The sequence below is a fragment of the Neolamprologus multifasciatus genome, chromosome 22 (assembly GCF_963576455.1).
Source record: "Neolamprologus multifasciatus chromosome 22, fNeoMul1.2, whole genome shotgun sequence".
Taxonomy (NCBI): Eukaryota; Metazoa; Chordata; class Actinopteri; order Cichliformes; family Cichlidae; genus Neolamprologus; species Neolamprologus multifasciatus.
The window spans coordinates 26,148,701-26,153,846 of record NC_140459.1 but is presented as its reverse complement, the minus strand read 5'-3'; the positions used below and the strand labels follow the sequence as shown (position 1 = coordinate 26,153,846).

Genomic DNA, 5,146 nt, shown 5'->3' with positions numbered 1-5,146 from the left:
GAAATCTTATCTCTACATATGAATTAGTTTTGCATTTTAGCAAATAACGTAATCATCAAATGTTAGTCAAAGAAATTTATGTACCTGTATTTGTTTTGGAAGTCTGAGCAAATCTGTGGCAGTGTTTCACAAAAACAATGGCAACTTTAATTATCTGTTATCAGCTGTCAGTTGCACTAAGAAGTTATGTTCAGCCAATCTGCACTTGTGAGATACTGCTCCAGCCAAGGAAATTAGAATCTTTCACTAAAGCAAACCACTAATGTTAAGGCCTTGAGCAACAGAGAAAGTATTAACATTTATGTCTTATCAAAAGATAATATAAAAGATAGTCTTGTTAAAGGCATGTTTTGATTGGTGTTTGTTTGCCTTTTTTTGGATTAAAAGGAAGAAGACATGATTAGTGGACAAAGGCTACATAATACAAAGAGTAGTTTTGTGTGGATAAAAAAAATAAAGTAAAAATGATTGAATATTGGTATGATATGTTCAAGTTTTCACTGTCAAGGCAGATTTCTTTTAACCTATTCTTTACCCCTAACCTTTTCACTGCAAAAACCCACCTCCTTAATACTAGATAAATACACTTATTTTTGGTGAAGTTTTGCTTAAAACAAGTGAAATTATCTGCCAGTGGGGTAAGTGTTTTTTTCTTATTAAGATTTCTTGAAATAAGAACAATATCCAGATTTAAATAAGGCTAAAAATAAGTATTTTACACTTATTCCAGGCAACAAATCAGAACATTGAAACTTAAAATAAGCTTTAACCACTTATTCTAAGGAACAATTAGATAGTTAAATCTTAAAATAAGCCTTACACACTTATTCCAAGCAACCAATCATGGCAATTGAAACCTAAAATAAGATTTAACCACTTGTTCTAAGCAAAATGTTGAAGAAATTAAATCTGAAAATAGGCATAAAACACTTATTCTAAGGAACAAATCAAGGCAAATAATCTAAAAACTAGTACATTAAATCATTTTAAAGATCTTAAAATAAGTTAAAAAATAATAGATTGTAGTCTAAATCTTCTTAAATTCAGTGAAATAATCTGCCAGTGCAGTAAGATAATTACACTTGATAAGAATTCTCAAAATAAGAAAAATAAAGCCAAATTAAAGCAGGCAAAGTATACTGTGTACATGACCTTTATTGGAAACAAACTCTCCAAACAGTAACAAATATTTCAGTGAATCATAGTACACAAAAATTTAAAGACACATTGTAAGTGTAACATTGTTATTTTGTGTTCCTTTTAGAAGTGCTAAACCAGTTAGCTACTCAACATATAAAATGTAATAAAAAGAGCATTTGCAATTTTAAACACAATTTGCAGAACAGATGTGTTTAAAGAAAAAAGTACTTTGTATTACATTAATAAGAATAAAAAAAAGAATTCAAGTGTAAATTGCAACTTCAAAGCTATCAGGCCCAAACCTTCCAACACAGACCTAAGTTACATCTTGCTCAAACAGCTCTACGTTTCAATAAACATTCCTACAGCCTGCCATGACTTTTTTGTATGAGCCTGTGGTGTCTTGCTCATGGATTTTGTCCTTTAACACTTCAGTCTAAATGACAGACAGAAGCGTTGCCACACATTTAGGATAGGTGAGATGCAGGGTGTAGTAGTATGCCATAAGATACAGCAAACCTTCTCCAAGGTCATCTGTGGTCAAATGTGGTGATGAGAGTGGTTCCAACTGCAATAAGACAACGGGACCCTTCAAAGAGCAGAACGGGGCTGACGCTGGATCTTCTGTTGGCAAAAGAAAAACAAAGACAAAAATTGTACAATGTACGGAGAAACTCCAAAGCTATCAGGGTAGTTCAAGTATGTATTAGACTTAGACTTCACTTTATTGATCCCTTTGGGGTGCACCCTTCGGGTGATACATGAATGATGACAACCATAGATCAGATGCGCTACAGACCATATTAATGTTATTTTTCTTTAGATTGACAAATACTGTATAGAAAAAAAATAAAATTATATATATATATATATATATATATATATTCATGCCATTGAAAAATGTAATAAATTCTGCCTCATCACCGTTAGGATTATGTCTTTACACACTTTAGGAAATGACAAAGATACTGCACCTGTGATAGTTAAATATGTAATTATTTCCATTTTGTTTTTAATTTCTTTATGATTTTCTTTATTTTTATTGAATTTTTTTTTATCTCAGTGTTTGTGCCATTTCAGATTTCTGCACACCTTTTCCAAATATAAACTACATTGTTGGAGGACTTGGCATGGATAAAAAGGCCATATGCCAAATAAACTGTTAAAGTGAAGGCTTTATGGGCATTATTTGATAACAAATATGAAGAAACACAGACCTGAAGGACATCAATCAGTGCTTCACTGGCATGTCCCATCTTCTTGGGTGGTGCAACTTGTGATGGGAAGAAAGTTGGTAGTGTCCTGAACAGGGCTATGAACAGAACAGGAAAGAAAGAACTAAATCAAATTTCAGTTCAATATTCAATATTATTGCCATAATTGTAATCTTTCACTTACAACTGTTGTCACCAGAACTGCTCCTTGGTGGCAAAAGCATGTTTGATCCACCACTTGAATCTGCATCATAATCTTCTCCCTGGTCACATGGTGAGATGTCCATGAGACGCCTTTTCTTTAGTCTCATCCTAAATAAGAAAACGAAAATAGTTATATTACAGGAGTCCTAAACAAAATGTGTCGTGCTAAGTGTTTTTAAATCAAAAGCGGCAAAACTTGCCTCTTTGTGAACTTGAGCCCACAACTGTTTCCTCCTCATAAAATTTTCAGGCCCTGGAAGCAGGTCCCTTAAATCGTCCCTACTGAGGGTGTGGAGCAAGACCTCATCTATGTCTGCAGCTGTATATAAAAGTCAGTAACTTTCAGAAATGTAAAAGTTGTACAACAATTCCAAATTGTCATTTTGTCAAATACATTTAAATGTAATTTAAATATTTTATTGATCTGACAACATAAAACTGATTCTATGTACGATCACTGTCAGTGTGTGCAACACAAAATTCATTTAGACATTAATTTGCATAAATATGCATATGCTTGGCCTACCATTTAGAACCGAAAGGCTGCAATCATCCAAACCCTCCATGATTTACTGGTGTAGCTTTTGTCAGAACTTTTCCCTGAGGAAAGAAAAACATATGTTTGGGTCAAAAAGAAAAACTGAGTCAAGACACCACCTGCCATGGATCCAAAGTCTATGCAATCAGACACATGGATAAGGTGCAAAAGACAGACCAAGTAGAGCCTGTGTTAATTCAATGGTTAAGTCTTATAAAATTGCTCACTTAAAATTTATGACAAGGCTATTCCAAACTAGTTTTCAAACTAAAACTAATAGTGCCCAACTGCTTGTCAAATCATTCAACAAATGACCACAGCTCAGATTAGGCCACTTCATCCATAAGAAAAAATGTTACCTCGGTTCAGCAAGGTTAAAGTGACCTGATTGATATTAATAGTTTACAACATAAATAATTGGAAGCAAGTTCACATCTTCTCCAACTTACAAGTTTATATGATTAATCATAATCTGTCAGAAATGAGGCTTAAAGTAAATCTATAGGTAAAGATGTCTTTCATAAATGTGCATTATTTTTATTCCCTTGTGTTATCTTTAATTTCATTACCCAAACTGGACTTGCAAAAAATAGTAAAATAATAAAATTTGAATAAACTCATGTTGGTTAAATGTAATTTTGGTCATAAAACAGTTAACTCTTGATGACTTAAGTAAATCCTCATTTAAGTTAAATATAGATCTGTCCAACACCCCTGTCTTTTTCCATAACAAAAAACAGCATTGTAAAGTTATGAGCCCGATTGCGAGATTTGTCTCAAACCAGTATCGGTCCTCCCAAGTCGCACACACAAACACACCAAGCACAGTGCAGACAGAGAGCACGCGGCTTAAGAAGGAAAAAAAACACCGCAGCTTTTTATTTTCCGTGGGTGGGAAACACAAAACGGACTTTTGCAAAGGCGGATATCAACTGTAGTTCTTTTGTCATATAGCTATGTTAAGTATATTGAACACGAAGCTAAATTTACCTAACTAGCACCATTAATAATTTTAAACTATCACTGCATGCTAACAATTCAGCATACTGAATGAACTAAGCTAGCTAGCTGGCAAGCAGTTTTGGCTAACTACCCATTGGTAGTGAACTGATAATACTGCCTCGGTAAAACTTAATATTTGACCACGACTGATGTTACTACAGTTAGTCAAAGCTAAAAGAACCCGAAATGTTTGTAAGCAAAAGTTAATTACCTCAACAGAATCCAGTCCGAACCTGCTCCCTCGTGTCCTCCGATTCAAACAGTGAGATAATGGACAGAGCCACTTGAGGGCAGCCAGGGGGGAGGTAGGGTTACACATTTTCGTCTGTGTAAAGCTTGTAAAACGTGAACATAACATGCATAATGAACCTGCATTTGAAAAACTAATTTTAACAAATAACCCATCAATTACTATGACTGTTGTAGTCGTCTTTACAATTACATTACTACACAAGTTAAATGCAGACTTGGTATAAACCACCCCTTCAAACTTGGTATTGACCTCTACTACTCTGCCCGCCAAGAACTTCTTTCAGGTCTTTTCCCCAAACAAGATGGCGTGTTGGAGGTGTGGGATTTGTTTTGTTTTTGTTGCCTTAACAGTAAAGTCTCTTTTGAGCCATATTAATACAATTCATAGCAGTAGTCCAGACTTTTGTGTGATATGTGGGATGGTTGTACCGAGGAATACAGGAACCTAATCTAGTGCTAATACATTATTTAACTTTTTAAATATGAACTAGACTATGGAACACCAAAGTGTTAAAACGTGTCATTTAATTTTTATTTTACATTGTGTATTTTTATAATATTTTATTAAATATTTATTTCACTACGATTCTTTTTTGTAATAATAGAAACATTTTGAGACACTTTAATTTTAAGCACCTGTTTAAGCAGCAGCCAATGAGCGTTCAGGTCCCACCCTGATTGCCTGAATAAGAAATTCAGTTGTTAAATGACCTCAAATAAATACACCATTATGAAAAACCCCATTATGAAACAAAAACAGACTTTGGGAAAAAGAGATTTTGGAATATAAATTCAT

The 5,146-nt window shown here is 33.9% G+C and overlaps 1 long non-coding RNA gene across 2 annotated transcripts; it reads right to left on the bottom strand.

The window, feature by feature from the left end:
* Positions 1-1,137: 1,137 nt before the first annotated feature.
* On the bottom strand, positions 1,138-4,845 carry LOC146493622 (uncharacterized). 2 transcript variants are annotated; one of them, XR_014872015.1, is made up of 6 exons: positions 4,310-4,845; positions 3,085-3,158; positions 2,759-2,877; positions 2,539-2,666; positions 2,358-2,452; positions 1,138-1,764 (listed from the first exon to the last, which is right to left on the bottom strand). It is a non-coding gene; the product is annotated as an uncharacterized LOC146493622 (long non-coding RNA). The 2 variants fall into 2 exon arrangements; XR_014872014.1 differs by lacking the exon at positions 4,310-4,845 and having other exon boundaries at positions 3,085-4,175.
* Between the last annotated feature and the right edge of the window lie 301 nt (positions 4,846-5,146).